The 25,544-nt window shown below is 34.8% G+C and overlaps 1 protein-coding gene across 1 annotated transcript in view; it reads right to left on the bottom strand.

Annotated features, from left to right (window-relative positions):
• Window positions 1–25,544, bottom strand: part of LOC110371493 (sex peptide receptor) — a 285,637-nt gene that overhangs the window by 55,452 nt on the left and 204,641 nt on the right. Inside the window, exon 5 of the mRNA XM_064042429.1 lies at window positions 11,582–11,613. The gene's annotated coding sequence lies outside the window, so the exon portion shown is untranslated. The remainder of the gene's footprint in view (window positions 1–11,581; window positions 11,614–25,544) is intronic.

The following is a 25,544-nucleotide window of genomic DNA, read 5'->3' as shown; positions in this document are numbered from 1 at the left end:
GATGATATAGTATGATGGATCGTTCGGTGTGGGCGTCTGACACGATAACAACCTGCTAACTAGCTTGTTTATCCTCACTACGTACTTACAAAGCAATTTTAGTCACGCTTGTAAAACATGTTGATGGTCTATTAAGCGAAGAATATTATTTTTAATATATTTTTTGTACATAAATTTTATTATATATTTACACTATGGGATGGTTGGCATTTTTTTAAAAAGATTATCTCTATTCCTATCAAAGGTTTCAGTCGGTCTCATACAAGCTGATCACCTAATCCTTGTAATATGCGTAAAGTTTGCCATATGTGGGGGATCAATTACCTACCTTTCAATATAGCTATCAGTTACCTACCATATATATATGTATAAAAAATGAAGGACAAAAAACAGTTGAAAAGCTTCATTCACAGCCATATAATATTCGTTGTAGTATTGCTACAAAAAGGTCGAAGTTCGAAATCGAAATAATGAAACCTTGAAGCCTGTTACCGGGCTGTCATCTGTGACCATGGAGAATCAAACAACTAGCGGAGATGTTATAACGGAAAATCTCCTAAGAAAGTAGCGCGTTGGAATAATTAGACGTAATAACATGATTGTAAATAATTTAGTTTTTAAATAGTTTTTAGTTCTTTGCTGTCGTATTAGGATAAGAGATCCTGTAAAGATAGTTTAAGATGCTTTTTAATAAAAAAATGGCGTCAAAATGCGGATTTGCGGGGGATGAGGAATGTAACAGTCTCCGCCCTTATACGCCTTCTTTGGACCCGATAATTTTTTGTACTACCATAAATCGTTGACAGATGTCTCAATGAACTAGGCTCCTAATTGAACTCGTAACTGATCTTTATCGTCATGCACTCCGTGGTTGACCTAGAAGAAGGCGCCTGACCTACCTGCATTATGGCATCTCCGCTCATCTTACTTACTCTGTGTCTGTCACAGACCGTACGAATACCCTTTGATATAGCAGAATATTTATTTATAAATATCAAATGAACAAAGAAAATAATATTACAAAGTAAAAAGAGATTTTCTCAAACAAATGAAGTTTAAGAACTATCTAGTTATTTTAAGTATTTATTTATTAATAAACTTTGTTCTTTTTGTTAGTCACTTGTCAAGTTGTAACTTAAAACTAAAGTCAAGTTGGAAATGAGACAACATAACATTTTAGAATTTAATAGTGACAGATACTAAAAGTCGCTTTTATTTTGAGACTTTAATAGTAAATCAACTGAAAGTCGGTGCTATACTTACTTTTACTTACTTATTGTTTTGAAAGTCTGTCCGTCTGTCGCAATTGCACGCTAAAATTAATGAACAGATTTAAATTACATTTTGGTACACTGATAGTTTAAACCTTAAGGTAGAATTCCGTGGGTCGCGGCTTACGCAGCCGCGCGTGGCTTACGACAGTCGTCGGCCGCGCGCGACAATAGTCAACCTATGAAAATGTATGGCGCCGCTGCCGAGGCTCGCGACAGTCGCGCGCGGCCGACGAATTTCGTAAGCCGCGCGCGGCATTGTGTTGAAATTAGTAGATTTTGTTCGTCCGTTCCCTCTAGTCGAAGTGCTAATTGATATCCTTGAAGAAGAAGAGGATGACGTATTGCTGTGGCTGTATTATGAAAATAGATTACCAATCGACCTTATTTTTAAAAAGTAGAAATGATTTAGGATACTACCCAATACGGATTCAAAAGCATTTGTATTGTAATGAAAACAAAAGGAAGTTTTGCCGACTAAATAAAAAACAATTCAGTTCTGGTTTTACTAAAATTATATAGATGTTACTAAGCGCTAGACCATGTTGAGATGCATACGGCCGCGCGCGGCTTACGAAATTCGTCGGCCGCGCGCGACTGTCGCGGACCTCGGCAACGGTGCCATACATTTTCATAGGTTGACTATTGTCGCGCGCGGCCGACGACTGTCGTAAGCCGCGCGCGGCTGTCGTAGCCGCTATCCACGGAATTCTGCCTTTAAGATAGGACATACATAGACTATTTTTAATCCGAATTTCGAAAAGTTCAAAATTAGGATAAATATGAGTAGGTACTAAAATTACAATAGACCGCGATGCTGGGATTGCTTTTTAACCTGGTTGCAAAAAAAGATTTTATATTTTCCATGAAACCGCACAAAAATTCTATTTTTATACAAAAGGAAACTTATACTGAAAAAAAAAAACAATAATAAAATTCTACCTTTACAAACCTACATACAAAAACATATGACAATACGAATCCTCTCAAAAGATTGATATATCTTTTGTTAAAGAATACAGCCAGTCGCATTCTTTACCGCCGTTGTCAACGCAACGGTTGCCATGGCAACGGGAGAAAATGGAAGGTTTCCATTTGACGAAATTACGGTATCCTACAGGTATCTTCGAAGGACTATTGATAAGGTCAGAAACTTTAAATGACATTCCTCTGGGTTGAGTGGTAGGTAAATATACTATGTAGCTAGCTATGCTGGGAAGATTTTGGTAGTTTATAATGTATTTTACAAAAACAAACAAAATACATATTTAATTATTCAGTATCTTGAAATCAAATGAAACATTTAGGATACGATTCCCGTACCTAGTAATATGTAATGGGAATTTAATCTTTAACGCTCTACATTCATTTATTTTGTATATCTAAACTATTTATCAGCCTGAATTAAGTAAGAGCGGTATTAAGTATATTATACTTAAGTACCGACAATCTAATACTCTCCAAACTCCATGAAATGTAAACAAAACACTGCCATTTGTTCAAATATTAATACCATTAAAATCAAAATAACTGCAAGCAATACATGACGGACAATTCCGATGACATTTCAAAAAAGAAACGCTTATGAGACTTAAAAAGATAATGAAAATTGTCCACAGATAAAATAAGGTATGTGGGGGTTTTAGTACATGCCTATTTCTAGACAATTCTGCGAAACCAGGTATCTTTATATTACTTTAAAACAGATATAGTTGTGCCATCTAAATGATGAATTATTGTTCTACAGTAAGACAGTTATTTCGCGAAATTCTGGAGTTTAATGCTTTTAAATATCTTCGTGAAATAGGATTTTCGTAGATAAGGTTAGGAAGATTGATTGTGCTGCCTTTTTATTTTGTTTTGTTTTATATAGTTTTGGTGGTGTATCTTTGTTTATTTTTACTTAATGTGAAATGAGAAAGTGTCAAGTATTAGTTACATTTTAATATCAAAATGGCTTAAGTAATTCTGATAAGGTTCTATTGAATAAAGAGTGTATCAAATAAACAAAAATAATTAATTTGCTACCTATATAATTTTACATATATTTTAAATGACCATTAACGCTTTTTTATTAAAAAAGTAACATTTAAATGAATTTTCATATGAATTTGACTTTTAAGTAAACAAAAAAGTGGTCTTTCTCACAAAATATTCATCATTTATTTTTTTAATAGTTCATGTACACAGTTTCACACACAGAATACAGACAAGAAGCAAAATAAAACACATAGTACAAAGGCACAGCTTATTTTATGAGAAAATTTATTTATTTATTTATTTATTTATTTATTCATCTCCAAGTTACTATGCCTTTACAGACTTAAATCTAATGCGACTTAGTACCTACTTACAATTAATATCTCCTTAACTATATCTTAACTACACAGTAAAAATAACTACTAATCCTTACATACTACACAGTAAGTGGCCCTTGTGAACTCGCTCAGTGTACAGTTAAATATGTCGATGTGCTCAGCCACCGTGTTGAGAGTGCGCAGCGCGCGGGTGAGCGGAGCGCGCTGCAGCAAGTTAGTGCGCGCGCGCGGCACCACCAGCAGCCGCGGCCTGCGCCGCCGCCCCACGTACTCGTCCGGTACACAAAAACCTATCTCTGTTAGAAGACCCGAATCTCTGTTAGAAAATATTCATCATATTATTACATGCCTTTAATCTTTGATTTAATCAAAACAATTTATCTTTAGTTAACCAATTTCTAGCTTCAGGTATTCGACCATAGAGCTAGACTGCGGTAACCACCAATTATGATAGCGTCGAGGAATTACCTAGGTGTCTGGATTTTGGTTCGTGTCGGGTGGTTCCAATCTCCATTGTGGTCTAGTTTGATTAAACCATTGGAAACATGATCCTTTGTGGTAATTTAATGGGTACAGTAGTCTTTGCCCGCAGTTTCACCCACGTTAAGGAATGTTCTTCCCACGCGTGGATGAGAATACATCCAGTAGTTCAAGCGTGAAAGAGGTTAAAACTTCTTGATAAAAAATAATAATTAAATAGTCGATTACAATCAATTATTGAAGTTCAAAATATATTTTGATATAGAGTTACCTGCGTAAGCTCAAAGAAAACGAAGAATTAATTACATGGTTCTAAGGCATGGCCAGGTATTTTTGGGTATAACTGTGAAACTGCAAATAGCCTATTAAATTGAATTGAAAAGAAACCTATTTTCGCAAACAACTGTTTACCTACACATCCCTTTCTGGCGTTCTGTCATACAATCCATCATTTCGTTTCTTTGTGGCACATTCACAAAGCATTCTTTACAATAAAGAATAACTTTTGTTCCGTACAATATGTCTGAGTCTTTGGGTAGACACCACATTTATCCAGTCCTTTATTGTAACTAGCTTCCATCTGCGGTTTCACCCGCGAACCGAGATAACTGGTCACAAAAGCATCTCCCCTCTAATTTTCAGTTTAAACAGTTCAGCCCTTCTTGAGTTATACGTTGTATGCATATGTTACATATGTATGTGTGGATGTAAAGAAATTACATGAGAAGCTTGTGGTCAAGTAATAGCCGCATAGGTCTATTAATCATAAGGTTAAGCAAAGCTCGGCACAGTCGGTCCTTGGATGGATGACCAACTTGATAGTAACGAGTTCCTCCTTGGAAGGCGCTTCAAATTGGTGGGTTTGAACATCTTTGGCAGTAGTTATGGATAGTCAGAAGACAGAAAGTCTGATAACCAGTGTTAGTAAGGGTAAGTACCTAAGTAAACAATGCAAGGAGGCCACATGAATTTCAATTTAAGTGGTATTCCAGCTTTTACAGTTAACAAGCCTTTAAAGTTTTTAGCTTTTACAGTTACAGGCTTGAGGTATTTTAATACCCATTTACATAGAACTGTATATTGAAACATACGTTTAATTTTCATCTTCACTCAAGTGGTAATTTTCCAGGAAATGGGAATTATTTTTCCGTTTTTCCCATTAGCCAAGCAAGAGGAAATATTACCTAATTACTTACTGACCCGCCAGATGATATCCCGCCTAAATTATGAAAAAGTTCGTTATAAAAATCTCATTGAAAAAAATACTCCAACTTTTACTTAATTTTTCAGAGGACTTTTCAAATTTTCCAGTGAAACTTTCCAAATTTTGTTCGTCTGATAAAACATTTTCCGCGTTCGGATTAATTATTATTATTAAAAATATGTTAAAATATAATTTGATCATGCTGGTTCAGATGGTCTCAACATTATTAACGGTTAATGATATCAATTTATTTATACACAGACGATACACGGGTAAAAATACCATAAGAGTGGAAAAAACATACACCACAAACAATGCTGAATATTTTATTTCTTCTCCCAAAAGAATCCCTTTTCCCAACATTTATTCCCATTTCTTTATCCTAAAATAATTTCGAGGACAAATATATTAGATACAGCGATCCAGAACATTATTTATATACTCGTATCATATGTATATATGTTATTCCCAAAAGCGGCTGTCACTGACCGAAGTAACGACAATCAATTCCCATGTCAGCCATTTTTCCAGTAAATGGGAATTACTTTTTGTAAGGAAATAATCTGGAAACTTGGGACATGCTTGTCACTACTCGATTGAACTGTGAAATAATAATTCACTAACCGTTTTCAAGCAGTTTCACTCGCATACCATGGGAACTACTGCCCGTACCGGCATAAAATATACCTATGTTACTCGGGAATAGTGTGGCTTTCCAACAGTGAAATAATTTTTCAAATCGGTTCAGCAGTTTTGTAGCCTACAAATAAACAAAATTCTCCCCTTTCTTGTAGAAACAATAGATACGGTTAATCGATAAATCACTGAATAGTTTCATTTGTCGAATTCAAATGGGATTTTTATGCGAATGTGAATCCTACAATTATTTAAATGCAAATACTATTAATACCGGATTTTTTTTTTTATCTGTCCAATAGTAATTGAGAATAGTGTGTTCCGAAATATTCATATACCTAACATTTCTACTATAGATATTTGATGAACGGACTTTTCCACTACAATTAAATTTAACATTAAAAATATACCTAAATATCACATTAAGTTAACATAAAATCCGTATAAAGCCTGCTGAAATAATTATAATGTCTGAAACAGTGGCACGGTACATTAATTCGAGTCATACGTTGATGTACATTTTAATAGCTTGTAGTAAATTAATCTAGGCCAGGTTACATCAGTTTGTACCTAGGTAATGTCAGAGAAAGGTCTTTTATTTTAGCTTTAAAGTCAGGTAGGTAGTGAACTTTGTTATTTAAAGGACATATTTGTTTCTCGTAACTTTTACATCAAATTAAATGGATGCAGACGTGATGTAGGCGCAATTGACACAAACGATTTATGCCTTTCCTGATAATATAAGTCGTACTAATATTTTAATTATAAATAACATGTTCTGTATGGTTTTCTCGCCAAAAATAATGAACTGAATAAAATAAAATGTGTTAACACAGATAGTCTAGCAGATCCTGAGAGATGACATAGACTAATTTTTATTTGGCTGCACGAAGTAGTTTCCTCGGGGTGCGGGTGAAAGCGCGGGGCACTTTGAAACTAAAAGTAGCCTACGTGTATAAGCTATATTAATGAAACATTTCATCAACATCTGTTAAATTATTTTTGCATGCAAGAGTCACTAACATCCTCACATCGAAACTAACGCGTTTATAATATAAGTGTAAAGTTGCTATAAGAGAGGAATTTTCCTATATTTGCCTTTTCTCTCGTGTGCTCTCATCAATCATATATTCATATGCAAACACATTGAATCGAGGATTACCAAGAATTCAATATGCTTGGTGACAGTCGACGCGAGGCAGTATGTATGAAGCTATAAAGCGCTAATACGTACTTATATTTTTATTGCTGTTTTCCTAGCTTTCATGTTTTATGTAGTTTTTGTTGTACTTGTTAAAGCTTTCTTCGTTTATCAATGTATCAGTTACGGTAGCTTAGTTTTAAAAGCATGCAAGCAGACTAGATTAATGATAAACAATGTAGGAATTTAATTTTGATCTGTCTTATGTAATAAATAAATATAAGAAAATGTCGCGGTTTAGAGTGACTTTGTTTCTTTATTACACTTTCACGTAAAATTACTGAACTAATTGAGTTGTTGTGAGACGGAGATAGGTTACTTTTCTATTTTATTTCTCTTCGTAGTTTTCTCGGGTTTCGAGCAAATTCTAGTATCATATTTTTGTCTAATCTTAACGACCAAATCAAGCACTATAGTAGTATTATCTTGAAATATTAGGTCTTATACTAATAAACTACCCAAGATCCTACCAGAGAACATTTTAGCAAAATTTATTGATGAACCACGAAGGCCTATTCCTATCTGTCCCTCGTTTCATTTGACCCTAACTAATAATTCATATACTTAGACCGACTCCATACCTATTACTTGCATCTGTGATGCCAATGGGTTCCGCACGAAATGGGAAGGACCCTTTTTATGAAATAAGGTCCTTAAATTAGGGTTTAGTGGAGTATATTGTGAAGATGAACTCTTTGAGTGAGGAAATGTCAAATAATTTTGGGTATTAACATTTTGGTGGTGACTGAGTAATATTTAACTCGATTATTTTTAAGAAGGAACGTCGACACTAATCTGTACATATATAATAAAGTGTTTTTTTTTATTGTTTGTACCCTGGAGGCTCCAAAACCGTTGAACCGATTTGAAAAACTCTTTTACTGTTGGAAAGCTACACTCTTTCCGAGTAACAAAGGCTATATTTTATTCCGGTACGGGCAGTAGTTCCTACTAGACGCGGGTAAAACTGCGAAAAAACGGCTAGTATTAAACAAATTAACAGTATGAACGCCAAATGTTAACTAGTTCAAGGAAATCACTTATTTTGTGTACTTTTATCTATTCGAGTAGTTAAAAGCTGCTGTTATCTATTTAGTTAGTAGTAGATAAGTCTTCTGTACTATGCCGACAATATTGGTAAAGTTAAGTAACCATAAAACTGGATTAGCGCTGGATTTACCTTTGGTTTTGTATTTAACGCCTAAATTGTTATGATTTTCGAAAGTGTTAAAGAGAATAGATAAATTATGGTGTAAAGGTAAATGGCACCATTATATATTTTTCGTTGCAAAACGATTGAATACCGCTTCGTACAGCTTAATTAGATATTCACACTCTTTAAAAAGCTTTCCTTGATAAATTAGGCTGTTATAATGTTAGGTAGAGATTTCTTATGTAATAAGCTGACCCTTTGTACTCGATTGTTTTATTTTTCTTCATTTCTGTCTGTCTGTCTACAATGAATAGAACTAGCAGTATTTATTCTATCTGCAAAATACCTAACCCAAAAACCCACATAACTTAAAAAAAACCTAGTTTATAACGTCAAGTTTTCTAGTTCACCAAGCATTACTGAAAACATGTTCCCTGAATAATTGAAAGTACTAGGCGCGCATGAAACAAAGGAGTCACGAACAAACTCTGTGCTTGACAACTACGTATAATGCAAGAATACCTTTTGCTGAAGAAAGGAGTATGAAGTAAACTGTTGATGTTGCTCTGTTCTAGACGTAAGTGAGTTAGACATACCCACACCACATACATAGGTATATGTATAGGTACCTAAGTCTATAAATACTTACAAACAAATACTTTTTAAATATAGCAGGAAGCAGGATTGCAATGGTATGATATAATTATATATATGGTATTAATTGCGTAAATTGGAAAACATATTTATTTGGCTTTAAAATATTTTAATGTACATTTTCAAAGGGGCTCTTGACTCTCGATAAAAACTTGAAAAAAGGTTGCTCTCATAAATCTTTTGGTATAAAAGCCTTACCAAATATTTACAAAACACATTAAAATATTGAGATTGAGTGAAAACTTTTTAATAGGTAATATCGGCTTCGATCTACTTTATGGTTAAGCTGTTAAGTTCGAAAATTAATTCAAGTCGCCATCTTGTTGGTTTGCGGTTTATAAAATATTGTAGCTTTACTATATAAATAATATGGATAAACATGTTTACTATTGTCATTGCATTATTTATTCTAATAATATATGTACTAAACATTGTCGATTGTCGTTACGGCCAATGGTCTAGTCTAATAGCCAAGAGCCTCGACCAACACCTCGGGAGGCTCTCGTTGGGCGGCTGGATCAAGGGACTGATTCAGAAGGCAGTAAGTACTCCTTGATACGGCGCGTATTGTGAGGAAGTTTCTGCCTCTGGGACCCTAACCACCGGTGCCTTAGACCCTGTGCCCGATACTAGACCAACTAGGCGGTCAATATTAAAATATTGTAAACAGAAGCCAAAAACTACTGAACGGATTTTTATAAAATTCGGCAGTCATATGGCTTAGATAGACCTTTCTAGTTGTTTTTTTTTTTACTTTTATCGGGCAAATACGGAATTTTACACAGGACAAAAAAAATGGCGATTTCAAGTGTCATCACTTATTTGTACTGATTGACAAGCAGTACAAGTAGTTTGTTTTCGCTGGTATTCGCGTGAAAATGAGAAACAGAAAAAGAGCAGAAAATCCGCTCGCGTAAAAGCGCTGTTACACAAATATAAACTTGAATGTGAAAGGAACATGTTTTACTTTGAAACGTTGAAAGTCATTAAGTGAAGTAGGTATTTAGCCTGCCTTTGTGCTAAAGTTCTTTTGACGGTCTTATACAAGGTTTCCCTTTAGCATCGCCTGTGTGAATGTGTGGTATCAGATTTAAGGATAATGCAGCAGCAAAAAAGTGTTCTAGAAATAGAAATTTCATGTATTTCATACTAGCTCCATCCGCGGTTTCACTCGCATTCTAAGGGCCTATTCCCAGCACTCGTATATGTGAAAAGTAATCTACGTTTGCTTCCAGTAGTCACCTATTTCAAAATCTGGCAATTTTCATCTCAGTTGGATAAGTCGTTTTAACATGATTTTGATGATGTCATGTGAAATTAGCTCTGTTTGTGTTTCAATTTACAATATTAGCAAGTTAATATCTAGTGTTTAAAAAACTAGCAGACTAAAGAGAAAATATATTATGATTAGAAATTGTTGGTAACTGGATGTTATTTTCCTTTTTCAGGCTCTAAACTATCTGTGTCCCAAGTATAATTCAAATCGGGTCTATAGTTTTGGCGTGAAATTGCAACAGCAAGACAGATAGTTAGTTTCGCATTTATCAGTATGGATAAGTAGTGTATAACTACGTAACTGAATAAAACTTTATCTACAGTTTGTTCAGGTGATCTGATCCACGAGCTTTTCACTGACTACCATAAACTTCTTTATGGGTTTATCTCGAAATCCAACGTTTCAAACAAAGCACGTTTTTCCATTTCGAACTTTATTCTCACTAGTGCAAAGTTTTTAATGCAAAAACTTCGTTTACGACGGATTCACTCTTGCAGTTTTTACATTTTCAACCTTAGGTTAATGGGAATAAAGATTAAAATAGAACGAAGTGTTCTAGAGACCAGAAAAAACATTTAGTTCATAATCTTTCCCCACATAATCGTAATAATACTCTTTTGTAAACAAACTTCTCAATAAATCTTGTGTTCCTAATCCAATATTCGGTAGTTTTTAGGGTTCCGTACCCAATGGGTAAAACGGGACCCTATTGTTTTCGCTCCTCTGTCCGTCCGTCCGTCCGTCTGACACCAGGCTGTATCTTATGAACCGTGATAGTTAGAGTTGAAATTGTCACCGATGAGGTATTTCTGTTGTCGCTATATCAACAAATACTGAAAACAAGAATTAAATAAATATTTTGGGGGGCTCCCATACCACAAATGTGATTATTTTGCTCATTTTTGCTCGATATCGACAACAGGAAGGTGCGGTTTTATAAATAATGGTACGGAACCCTTCGTGCGTGAGTCCGACTCGCACTTGGCCAGTTTTTTTTCTAATTCCGATTCCCATTTTACGATCTTCCCGACAGACGAATAGTAAATATTTTATTTGGAATTCTTTTGGGAAACCACATAAATTATGTTAACTGGTCTTACACAGTACAGTTACTGTGGATTTTTTCCAGTTTGCGGTTTTAGATGTTCGTTTTGGGCGCGATGGGAATTTGTTTTTTTACGTTTTTTTATAAATTCCCATTCGGATTGGGAATGGTAAATGATTCGTGTTAGGAATGCTATAAAAATTTAAGTGTTTGCTGAATTGTTTAGTGCAATCTCGTTTTGATTTCTTTTTATATCCTGGTTTGTTTTTAAGTTGTTTTTTATGTTGTAAGAAATACACAATGTTTCTTTCAAAGGCTAAGAAAGTAAAAAAAAGATACTCACCAGTTAATTGTTAACAGTTTTCACGCCAGTTCCTGCAACAAAACAGAAGACAATTTAATAATTATAATTAAAACTGTAGTGGGACTTTTTGAAGCTGTCAGTTCGTGGAACTTGCTAACATGGTACCAGTTTCAAAAGTAAGGAACATTGTTTTGACTGCATTTTGAACGGTGGAAGGTGTAATTAGAAGCATATTAAAATATTTTTGAAAGCATAACCTTTAACGGGTTTGTTGTTAGAGATAGGAACAGTTTTAATGGTTATGTTTTAGGTAAACGTTAGTAAATAAAAATAATAAAAAAACTATTTTTTTAAGGGACCTATTATTTACTCGATACTTTACAAGGCTGAAAAAACGTTTCTTTAAGCTTGTCTTTCTTGGGTATATTCAGAAAAAAAGAGCTGATTGGTTCCAAAAATAGCGCAATCCCTGACAAAATAGCCTATTTTTTCTCTGAATAGAGAACCTTTGACATTTCTAGAAGCCAGCACTATTATCACAAGGTACCTAATTTACTCATTTTTTTCACTTTTTATAACGCGAATATAACTACAATATAAGGTTCTATTGAAGCGATATTTCCCTCTAGACGCTAATAAAAAGCTGAGCTTCTTTTGTTAAGAACTAATAACTGTTCCCATATTTCCCATAGACTACGCTGAAATTTCCCATTATGAGCGTACCCAATGGGAAATAAAAATATATTTCTATTACGCTTTTTTATATGGTTTGTGAAAGGTTTGGGGATTAGTCAAAGACTTAACAGTTGTGTGTGTGTTTAGAAAGAAATGATTATCTTTTGCATGTTGAATATCTAGGTATTAAAAAATACCTATATATACACTGCATTGTACAAATATCCGGTATGTTTTTAAAAATAAAAAATCGGTAAAAAAACTTTTAAGTTAAACGGTTTTATCTTATGTGCACTGAAAACTAGAAAATAAAAAAATAAATACTTACCTGTCAACCTACGTAGGTGGTCCCGGTCATATTAGACTAAAATAAAAACGTGGGGCCCATTAACTATTGCTGTAGTACTCTCTTCTAGAGGTATAATAGGTGTGGATTACATCGACTTACTATAATCGTAACTGGAGATTTTGACAATCAATAATCAGCCGTAGCTCATGATCTACCAAAGTATAAAGATATGCTTTGCCATAGATAGGATTTCACAGGGGCCCCACGTTTTTATTTTAGTCTAATATGACCGGGACCACCTACGTAGGTTGACAGGTAAGTATTTATTTTTTTATTTTCTAGTTTTCAGTGCACATAAGATAAAACCGTTTAACTTAAAAGTTTTTTTACCGATTTTTTATTTTCTAGTTTTTAGTATTTAATGAAAATGCCTACCGAATATTCCTCATTCTATCTAATTCATTTAGTGCATCATTATTACACGGTCTCTTACCTGACAATTTATTACAATCTAATTCCTCAATACATAGCCCTTCCAGATACTTTTTTTTTAACGACCCCAAAAATCATCACATAACCTCTCCTGCTGTGGGTCAGCAGCGGTGAGGGAGTGCCAGACTCTTGACTAAGAACCGTTTTGTTCCGTCGTAGGCCTTTTATGTACCAGGGCCGCGGTAACTCTTTCGAACAATCTCGCAGCCCAGGCAGGTTTGGCCCTGTTGGGCCCCGCTGGAGTTACTGACAGTTTTCTACTTGTGAAGCCCTTTCATTTGATACCCATATTGGTGGGATTGATAAAAAATTGTTATCAGCTATTTGGTAGCGGCGGCCATCTTAGATTTCAATTTTGCATAGTAAATTGTATTCTACTTGTTGAGACCCATCAACATGGGTATCAAATGAACCTAAGTTATCCGCCATTTTGTAGAGGCCGCCATCTTGGATTTTAATTTTATATAGTACATTGTATTCTACTGGTTGAGAACTTTCATTTGATATCCATATTGATGGGATTGATAAAACCTACGTTATCCGCCATTTTGTAGCGGCCGCCATCTTGGATTTCAATTTTTTATAGTACATTGTATTCTGCTTGTTGAGCCCTTTCATTTGATACCCATATTGATGGGATTGATAAAACCTACGTTATCCGCCATCTTAGATTTCAATTTTGCATAGTAAATTGTATTCTACTTGTTGAGACCTTTCATTTGATACCCATGTTGATGGGATTTATAAAACCTAAGTTATCCGCCATTTTGTAGAGGCCGCCATCTTGGATTTTAATTTTATATAGTACATTGTATTCTACTGGTTGAGAACTTTCATTTGATACCCATATTAATGGGATTGATAAAACCTACGTTATCCGCCATTTTGTAGCGGCCGCCATCTTGGATTTCAATTTTTTATAGTATATTGTATTCTGCTTGTTGAGCCCTTTCATTTGATACCCATATTGATGGCATTGATAAAATCTGCGTTATCCGCCATTTTGTGCCGGCGGCCATATTGGATTTACAATGTTATTGATATTACTATATTGTATTGTCATCGGAATTGAAGGTGTGTACCAAATTTCAGATCAATCTGACAACAGGAAGATACTTAAATTTGAATTACTAAATTTGACCCAAGAAAGAATAAAACAAACAGGGTGAGCTAAATAAAACCGTTTAATAAGTATGTTTGTATTGCATGATTTGGAACATTCTGCTTATATCCCAATTTTATTTGTGGTCAATACTTCTGTCCGAATTTATCTAACAAATAAAATTCATCCAACTCATAGCGTCTTTCACAGGACACTAAGTGACCCTAAAACATATCAGAAATGAGAGGTCGGTAAAAAAAGTAAATATATCAACATAGTTGCATTTTTGTCATATTCAACAAAAAAAAATTCAACTACACCTTTTATAATAACGCGCTGCAAACTCTTGCTTTATTTTGTGTTCTTTCAAACAAAAGGTTTCCATTGAAACCGTTTCATAAAAGATACCTCTAACATTTGTATGTTGTCTGTCGATATAACGGGTCTCTCTTGTATACCGGGTGTGTCGTTCACAATCACATTAAATGAAATGCGTTAATATACTGGTTATTATATGTCGATTAGCGCAAAAGAAAAAGAAAAATACGTAAAAATAAATAAATGCATTTTTCAAACAAAGTAAATAGAATGAAAATGTGCGAAAATTAGAACATCATATAAAAGTCAGTCATTCCAAACAATTGAAACTCTCCCTTGAAAACTGACAGCTGTCAACTGATCAAAACATTCGATACTCCTAACTTTATCTCTGCTTTACACATGATGTTGTAAATTAGAAAAATGAAAAATGACTCCTGTGGCTAAACCACTGAATGGATTAGCTTATTTTTTTTACAATTCGCCATAGAATATCATAAAGTATATGTGATTAGATTTAATGTGATTGTGAACGACACACCCGATATAAGTAACAATCTTTATACACTAGAGGTATACCACTGTCGTTAGGGGTACTGTTAAAAAAAAGGTCGTGATGGCCTAGTGGGTAAAGGACCAACCTCAAGTACGAGGGCGCGGGTTCGATCCCAGGTCAGGCAAGTACCAATGCAACTTTTCTAAGTTTGTATGTACTTTCTAAGTATATCTTAGACACCATTGGCTGTGTTTCGGATGGCACGTTAAACTGTAGGTCCCGGCTGTCATTGAACATCCTTGGCAGTCGTTACGGGTAGTCAGAAGCCAGTAAGTCTGACACCAGTCTAACCAAGGGGTATCGGGTTGCCCGGGTAACTGGGTTGAGGAGGTCAGATAGGCAGTCGCTTCTTGTAAAGCACTGGTACTCAGCTGAATCCGGTTAGACTGGAAGCCGACCCCAACATGATTGGGAAAAGGCTCGGAGGATGGTTAGGGGTACTGTAAACTGTTTTTACTAGTTTTTTTCGTCGTTACAGGTAGTCGGGAGCTAGAAAGTCTATCTACTACCAGTCCAGACTAACCACTAGTCCTAACAAGGGTTATTGAGTTAACCGGATCTCAGCAAATCAAAGACACTATCAGTTGGACAGTCTGGATTTGAATTTAGACTGAAAACATTGAGGTCGATTATTTAATCATCTTTTAGACAGCTACCATTTATTTATACACAAAATATTTACATTAATTGAAAATAAAATAAACTTATATATATATACACAGCTTAAAACTAATACAGGGCATCAAAAAATTGCTCCTCATCGCTGTCACTGGGTAATGTACCCAAAAGACTGGCAGCATTGCCACGTTGGATGGCAATGCTCAACCTCTGTGCGAAATAAAAGCCAGCCTTTGGGTCCCGGGAAGTGTCAACCAGGCGCTGGGAAATATCCCTGGCAAGAAGGTGGGCGCTCGGACCCCACGGCCCTAGAGTTTCAACCCCAAACGGCTCAAACATGTAATTGCCTATAAGGTTACTAATCATCTTAGTTTGGGGTATTGTAAATCTAATTGCTACATTAGAAAATAGAAGTAGTACCTAGTAATAACTTATTACATTCTAGTAATTTAAGTGACATCAGTCCCTAACTTTCCAGGTTGAAGAAATTAATCCTTGACCCAAAAAAACTATGAGCCCAAATTAAGATATTTTTCTAACACAACAAATTAAACTACTTTATATTCTTAGCTGATTCCAGCTATTTTTCAGGCCTAAGAAAATGTATAGGCTTCAGTTTCTATTAACGTCAAGTGCCTTGAATTTTTATCAACCTATCTTATTTTAGTAGGATTTTTATTTCAGCAATCAGAGCACTTTTGGGGCTACTAAAAGTCAATAGTACTCTGGAGTGTTAAAAAGATCACTTTTGATACCTGAATGTTTTTCATTATACCTAAAAGTATTTTTGCTATCTATATCTAATAGTAGAAGAAAGAAAATACTTCCCATAAGGGTTGTAACTCAAAACACAGGTTTATATTTGATAACATAATAAAACATTGAAGAAGAAATACAACAAGAAGATTTTTTATATAAGAAGTTTTCAGATACTAAAAACTGGGTACCTATATTTCCCCAAATACTGTAATATGCTGACTAGTACTTTCTCTACTATAAATAGTAAAGTATGTAAAGGTCCCAGCTATGATAAGTTTGCCTAAGGGTATATGAGGCATTCCAAAAATGTAATTTACCTATTCTGACACAAGAGGATACGATCCAGGTTTTAGGGTCCGCTAAAATATTTATTGAATTACACGGACAGAAACTTTGAAGGACTTCCAAAATAGATATTGTGTTTTTTTTGGGTTCCGTAACCGAAGGGTAGACAAGGGTTCCATTGCTATTTCCGAGTATCTTGAGTAGCCGTTAGTCTGTGGCCTTTTTGTCTTGTCATGGGGTTGCTGAGGTAGCTGGGTTGAGGAGGTCATATACTGGCACTGGTACTCATCTGCATGCGGTTAGACTGGAAGCCGCCCCAACTAGTTGGTAAAAGGCTCGGCAGATGATGACTGACATTCCATGATACTCACATCGTGAAACTTCATGATTTCCAACATACCAAAAAAGGTATTTTGAAAGTTTCAGTGTGTTTTTTTAGTAATTTCAAAACGTTCGATATTTTTCTTGAAATACTGTCTTTTTGTGTTTCTCCTCTATTATCTAGTAGAACAGTACCTACGGAATGTTTCATGTCAGATTCGGTCTTGACCGTTCTGTCTCCGTCAGCAACTCAAGATATTGATGTCCCAACGCAATCCTAACATAAAAGGTAACGGCTAGACGTGATGTGAATCTTTCATATAACACCCGGACAGTGTGTGTTATCTTTGGCAGAAATAAAGATAAAAGATACGAAAAGATACACACATTGTCTTCTTGTTTGCCATATAAAAATGACGGGCAATTTCCTAAGAGTAGCGGTAAAAGATGTCATAGCATAGATGTTGCAATTATTGATTAACTAGGGGATTGCCCCGGTTGCGCCTGGAGTATATTCATGTATCTAAACCTTCTTTATATGAGTACAAATTTTGTGTATCAATCGGGGTACTTGAGTTTATCGTAAAAAGATGGATAATCGCGGCGAAGGACTTTGTTTTATAGGTACTTATATTATGTAAAAGTTTCTGCAACGTATGTACTTGTGAAAAGGATTGTAATGGTATATTATGTTAAAATGTTAAAGATGATAAGGGATTTTACTTTTCACACTATATGTAATAAAGTGTATATCTATGCCTTCAGAGATTAAGCAATTAAACATCTATCGTAAAATCTGTTATCATCATTATCCTCCCAGCCTTTTTCCCAACTATGAGCGACTGCCCTATCAACCCAGTTACCCGGGCAACCCAATACCCCTTGGTTAGACTGGTGTCAGACTTATATAAGTAGGTACATATACTATACTGTAAAATCTGTTACATTTTAAACTAAATAATTTGCTTTGTCTAAACTTAGAATGGAACCTAGGACCACTTTATTGCTTTCAACGCCTACCATCAGATTCAGTCAACCAAAAAATCTGGCAGTAACATAAAGTTTACTTCCTTTTGAATTTCATGGAACATTAAAAAACCATAAAAAATGTGAGACGATGTAAATTCAGAAATAAATTTGTGCGTAAACTTTATGAATAATTTATTCGTTTTCTCTCTTCGAAAAGTACTACTTAAGTATCTACTTACATTTTTCATATCTTCGTACTTAAGGTACCTACAAAATATCTATTATGTTGAGTCTGTAAAACTTGGTGTTTGAGGCGTAAATAATTAATTTATCCTTGGTTTATTACAGTAATGAATAATAAATATCAACTTTTTTATCTTTTGTAATATAATAAACAGGAAACATTTTTTTTGTTTGTATCTAATGGCTCCGGAACAAATTTTTTCTTTTATTTTTAATTTTATGGGAAAATTGTTTCACTGTTGGAAAGCTACACTTTTCCCGAGTAACATAGGCTATATTTTATCCCGGTACGGGCAGTAGTTCCTACCGAACGCGGGTGAAACCGCGGGAAAACGGCTAGTTTTATATAACTTCGTTGAAGTTAGGTAACAAAAATAGAATTTAATTCAAATACCAGAGACTGGCTGACTGTTGAAATCAGATTTTTGAATTTAGAACGCAATGAACGTCAAGCATTTTTTCATTTAGAAATGAACAGATTTTAAATTGAGAACGTAAATATTGCTAAAAAAACGCCATGTTCGAATTGTGTAACGGCAGTTCTCTATAACTTATCTATCTATAAATAGAGATAGATTTGACATTAGCTTCATATAAGTTATCTCCGATCTTTAATAGCAAAACGATAGATAGATAGCTTATAGAATCAGCAGTTAATCAGAACATTTTCCGACTGAGCTTTATAATGGTTGCGTGATTTCCACGGGATTACCTTTTGTTTACCGGTGAAATAAATCTTTGGTGTTGCTAGCCTAATTAATCTGTCATTTCAATGTGCACAGTCCGAGTGTGGCAATGCAATATAATGCCAATTGTAATCCCTAGATAGAATTTATTATTGGGTAGGCAGATAACTGCAGTTCATTTTGAGTAAAAATACATGTTTAATGTGTTTGTTTCGGGTTTTGTAATTATGGCTGAAATGTTATGTATTGGGTTTTGATTTCGTGTGTATCCTAATTCGGGTTAAAATTAATGAGATGCGGATAAAAATCATCATTAATTTTGCTTGCTATAAAATGCTAAAAGGCATTTGAAAATTGTAGTAAATTGAAAAAAGCCATTTTTAATTTTTATTTTTAGTCCGATTTTGCCGTTATATAATACACTAGCCGTTTTCCCGCGGTTTCACCCGCGTCCCGTGGGATAAAATATAGCCTAGATGTTACTCGCAGATAATATAGCTGTCTAATCGTCGTAAATCTAAAATCGGTTCAGTAGTTTTTGAGTTTATCCATTACAACCAAACAAACAAACAAAGTTTTCCTCTTTATAATATTAGTATAGAAAACTTCTCAAAAAAATCTCATTTCAAAATTTAAAAACCTTTCACCACTTACACAAAAACAACAGACACCGTACTTCCTTATCACCCCCAAAACCAAGATTTTTACAATATTTTTAAGTACTTACTTATTCTTCCTCAAGCAACACACCTCCTTAATGTCGGCTATAAAAAAAAAACAGCTGCATCACCAACTTGTCGCGATGATAGAACTCAGAGCATTTTGTTAAACTGTTCAGAATTTTAGATGAGCACCAGCGATTTGTACATAAGTTAGTTTGGTACTAAGATCGTTAAACTAACTGGAGGGGTTATAAGCACTTTGTATGTAAAAAGTTTGCACGTTTAGGTACAGAGCACACGTGTTTCACACTAGCGGATTTACCCTTTTGTTTTTTTGAGCGTTAGCTCGAGACTTACGGGGGTGCTCGGAGTGACAGCACACTATTTACAACTACTAAAAAAAATTGCTATGTGCGACAAAAATCCACCTGAGTTAAAGCGTTTTTACGCGCTTAGGGCTTCGAAAACAAAATACTTTTTTTTCAGGCTACATTGGCCCACAGATACCATAGTGACCTTAAAGACTTACAACTAATACTTAACTCACTAATGCATAAATTTATTTGACAAACATTAGCATAAACTTGATACAGTTATCGGCACGGATATTGAGCTTTCGGCGGAGGAGTGGGATTGCGCACTGTACACAAAAGGCAATAAACCAATAAATATCTTCTTCGCTGGTGAAGGTCAGGGCTCAATATCCGTGGCGATAACTATACACACGCGATTATGAATGTCACTTTCGTACTTTAGCAGACTGAAAGGCATGGCGTCTCCAGTAGATTGAATTATCCGAGTATGACTCGATGGGAACCGAATCTCGCTAAGTGATGAAGTTTGAGAAGTGATAAAATATACAACGTTAGTGTATTGGACATGATTGAAGATGGCGTTTTGTTTTTCTTGTTATTGGGTTATAATGGTATCTATGTTATTTTTTAAATAGGTTTTTATATACTTTACTGGCTGCTTTTGCGGTTTCACCCGCGTGAACTCTTTTTGTGAAGGGTGCTTGTGTATGCTATGTGCTTTCTCAGACTCTAGACTATCTCTGTACGAAATTTCATGCAACAAACAGAGATGCTTTTGCATTTTCATGTTCACTTTTGTTTTCATTAAAATATCACAAAATTTAAAACTAGAAAACCACTTAAGCATGGTTTATAACGATATTCATTACACTTTTTGGCGAGTATGTACCCTTCTTACATTTAAACATCAAAATTGAGGATTTTTGTTACCTTACCATTTAACTTACAAAATAATTTTGGGGTCTGAAAATGGACCAATCAGAACACGCGCACCATGAAATGAGAACGCGAAACAGGTGAAACGATAATTGGGAACAGAAATTGCTATTACGAACTGAATTTCCCTAACTGGTGTTTGCAAATCCTCAACTCTACAATTTCACAACCAAAGATTAAACAAACAAAAAAGCAACAGAAATGGCTTTAAAATAAAATTGATTTAGAAAAAAATTCACTGTTTAACGGGAAAGAGACAGTAAGTTATCTACCAGATAAAGATGCTTATAATTTCTGCCAGATTTTGCTATCCGAGACGTGTGAAAACAAAAGTTAAGGTTTATCTGTCAGATAAGTTCCTGATGCGACATTTTTTCAGTAACTGAAAAAGTTCCTATGACATAATAGTCATCAGAAAATCAAGATACGATAAAACAATTTGACAAAACATGAGGATTTTATTTTTCATATTATAACATGGACACGTGTGGAAAATAAAATAGTACTTACGTAATACATTTTACTGTTGAAGGTTCGTCTTTCTGAGTGTAGAAACGACCAATCAAATAATCATAACCTTTCCATCTCGATTGAATTACGTATAGCTGACAATATACCTACTTACTACTGTGATTCCTAGTTCTTAAGAAAGCATTTATTTAATTTATTTACTTATTTAAACAACCTAAAACTATTTACACAAATAACGAACAAATTATTTATGTACCTAATTAATTCACACGATTTTCAATAACAACTAGATAACGATAATAAATGTAGATTATTCATTTCGAATAAACTTTTCTCACCTTAACTTACGGTTCCAAACATTAAGGTTCATTAGCGAGCAAAAAAGCTTACAATCCGAATAAAAATCTTCATCCTATAACTTTTCCCAGCTATCGTTCCCAATGGGAATAAAATTTTACTGAATTCCCATTAGCTACGCCGTACCCACGGAGGATGGAAAAATAGTGGAGATGCCATAATGTAGCTAGGTCAGGCACCTTCTTGTAGGTCAAATAGGTACGGTGGGCATGACCAAAACGTTCAGTTACGAGTGAACGAGGCGTTCGGATTCTTTAGGACATTTATGAACGATTTTTGATATTAAACATGGTCGTGTCCAGACAAAGCCAATATCTAAGGGCGAAGACAGAAACATTCCTCGTCCCCCGAACACCCGCAATTTGGAGCGTTACTTCTTTAAGAGATTTTCCGTTATGGCACCTCCGTAGTCATTTGGTTCTCCGTGGCTACGGCGTACCTATTGTAAAAACTTCGATGTCTAATGGGCTGGAAAACAAAGTGTCTAATAACTCTTGAAATTCATTCTCTTATTTCGTTTATTCGGTAACTTGTGATTATTGGAGCTGTTGGGTTTTATTTAGTTCGTAGATTTAGGAGATGTATAGAGTAGATATTAATTAGTAAGGCCAAGTTAACCGATAATGTAAGCGTCAATTTTCTTAAAACAAGTTCATCAAGTCCAGGCTTATTGAGCATAAAATTTATGGTTTGGGTGAATAACCAATATTCTTTTCCACAAATAGTTAGTATTTAATATGTTTTAAAATAAATAATAGAAACCAAACCACTATATACTTTAAAATAAGTAAAATATGTTTTGAAGCTACATAGATCATTATAAAAACACTTAACCATCACAACTTTTAGAACCGAAGTGCACAAAACGAAAACTTGCCGCCATTGAAACAGCACTCTATAGTCTATGGCTGCGACGTTCCATTTCACGCGAGGGAATTTCAACTTGAAGCCAGATAGTGGAGTGTTGCGATCCGTTATACGTAAGTTTCTGGCACACAGTTTCACGCCGTAAATGTTATCTGTGAACACAGTTTTATAGTTTGTATAGGAATATTTTAGTAGAACTTGAATGTATGCTTGCTTTTAAAAGTTGTGCTGTTAAAGTTTGAGGTGGATTTTAAATATAAAGTATCTTGTATAAGTTGAAAGTAAGACCGTGCACATATTGTGTAGTAGTCGCTCTTGGTGAATACTAGCTACAATAAATAGTAGCTTTTTACAAAGATGGTGTATTTCAGAGCACAATCATTCTTTACGGAAATCGATGGGGTTGGTCTAATCCTATTTTGATGCGGTTTTCACCAAGTTACGAGACTTAAGAGAAGGTTTTAGGCAAGTATATACCTACTTGAAATCGGTTTTACATTTTTTGTCATACATTACATAGATTGTTTAAAGTTTTTTGAAGTCACCTATAACAAAAAATAAACATTATTTCAAAGGAAGAAACTTGAAATTTCCAACTGAATCTCTGTACCATTTTCAGTGTCATTTTACGCAGTAATTTGTTCTAATCCAGTCTTAGCTTCTTGCTACATTCATACTGTGTGCTCTTTCAATAGAGCACTATTTATTTTACCTTACGTTGTAGCATGAAGTGAGGTACAAAAGGAGTGTTCTTGAATGTATGCATTCGTCCTGAATAGGTGGGTAGTGAATACAAGCAAGTTTTTATGAGAAATCTCGCGTGTCTAGAAAAAGAATTGAATCCATATGATTAAATCTCACAACCATACTTATCATGTAAATATATATTTTTTAATCCTGTACAAACTTCTATGCCTCATTGAATAAATAAATCCAATTGAAACTGTAAACAAAAAAAAAAACATACAACCTTTTTCATCAAACTCAAAAAAAAAAAACAATTTATATAGTTTATCTATGACGTGTAATCAATTCTATTTTTAAAAAAGCGCGCCGAAACTACAAAGACTCAAAGGGTTGGTTCCGATAGTGCATCACGCATCATCGGACAGCATCACGGAGTGAGGAAAGATGAGTGGAGATGCCATAATGCTGGTAGGTCAGGCGCCTTCTTCTAGTTCAAATAAGTACGGTGGGCATGACCAAATAGCCCAGGTAACAAGTAAGGTAGGTTAAGGAGGTCAGATAGGCAGTCGTAAAACCACTGATATTCAGCCGCATCCGGCAAGACTGGAAGTTGACCCCAACAGAGTAGGGAAAAGGCTCGGGAGATGATGATGATGAGCATGACCAAAACGATCAGTTACGAGTGAATAAACGAGGCTTTCGGGTTCTTTGGGACATCTGTCAACGATTTTTGGTGTTACAAAAATTATCATATCCAAAGAAGGTGTGTAAGGACGAAGACAGTAACGTTCCTCGTCCACCACACACCCGCATTTTGGCGCGCTACTTTCTTACGACATTTTCCGTTATGGCACCTCCTTTACTCATTTTATTGTTCACTAGCTTCCGCCCGCGACTCCGTCCGCGCGGATGTCGGTCTTCGCGTGGATGGTTTATTTCTCCATTTTGAGTAACTCTGACAATGACATCTAATAAATATCTATTGGACCCAAATACGGCTAGGCCTATAATAACTTAATTATTATCCCTCTTTTGAGCTGTTGAGCTCGCGTTCTGTAGTAAGTATTTTTTTCATAGTAATTCCGACCTTGTTTTATTCTCCATGGTCCTGATAGTACGTCACGCATCACCGGGCTGGACTAACAAAATTGTTTAAAAGGTATTCCGTGAATGGTCCATGTTTTGGATGGCTGGTTACAGGTACAAATAGAGGAGTCTTTTGTTTAGGATCCCGGACTTTTGTAACGGGTAGGATCGAGTTCAAAGTATCGATTTTGGGTAGGCAGAGGCCCGAAGTCATAATGTCAGGTCTGTGAAAAAGTTTTCGACAAGAAATAAAAAATGGATCACTAGAAATCACACCTAGTTAGGTGTGGTAGGCATAAGTATTTTGTTTCAGAACGTGTTTTGTTTTTCACATACTTATATGTACAATTTAAAAATAAATAAATAATTGTAAGCTCACGTTATTTCTACGTATGATAGGACCATTTAATAAAAGCTGATTTAAGATTCATAAAAACTCTATTTGCGATATACCTATTTTTATTTTATACTAAAGACTTTATTTGATAGAAATAAAATACCTAAATGTAATGAAGTTTGGAATAATTTTAAAAATAAGTTCTTTTGATCAATTTGTAAATTGAAATCTTGATAGATTTATTTGAAAATGAAAACCACTTTGGAATTGCCAGTTGTGAATTTTCTAATCAAACTTGTTTTTTTTGTGTTTGTTACAAAATCTAGCCCGTACGTTTTACAAATTAACTGGCTAAAAATCAATAAAGGTTTTAGTTAAAAGCTTTTAAAGCAATAAAATTGAAAACTCACTGAGGTATCAACGTTGTAGGCACATGCATGACAGAATACAGATTAAAAATAGATAGAATGACTTTTAGAAATTGCATTTGGGCAGCCATGTTGCGAAACCATTTATTTTCATCGAAATTTTCGAACGTTCTCGAATGATTGATGTATTTTTTTTATTTAAAGTTGTAAATGGTGTGTAGGGCAACGGATAAGAGTTTAAACACTTGAAAAAGTACAAAACTCTAATTGCCAAAGTGACTTTTAAAAATTATGTTTATTTTAATCCAAGGGCATTCAATAAGCCTCTGAATTTGACATTTGACCTTGAATCCAGTTAAAGTCCTTCGCGTTCGTGTCGGAAATCCCATGATTAAAATTATAAACCAAGGGAAGTTTTAGAATTTACAGTTATTGAAAGAACATTGATATAAATATGACCCAGATAAAACACCATAAGTTCTTACTTTATACTATGAATTTTAAATAGATATAGACATGCACCCAAGTAATTAATATACTTACCATCTTTTTTATGGCAAATCATCAAATGACCCCTCCCGCTGTGGGTTAGCAGCGTGAGGGA

Source organism: Helicoverpa armigera, chromosome 28 (genome assembly GCF_030705265.1).
Source record: "Helicoverpa armigera isolate CAAS_96S chromosome 28, ASM3070526v1, whole genome shotgun sequence".
Taxonomy (NCBI): Eukaryota; Metazoa; Arthropoda; class Insecta; order Lepidoptera; family Noctuidae; genus Helicoverpa; species Helicoverpa armigera.
Note: the sequence above shows the minus strand (reverse complement) of the source record. Positions and strands in the feature narration are given on the sequence as shown.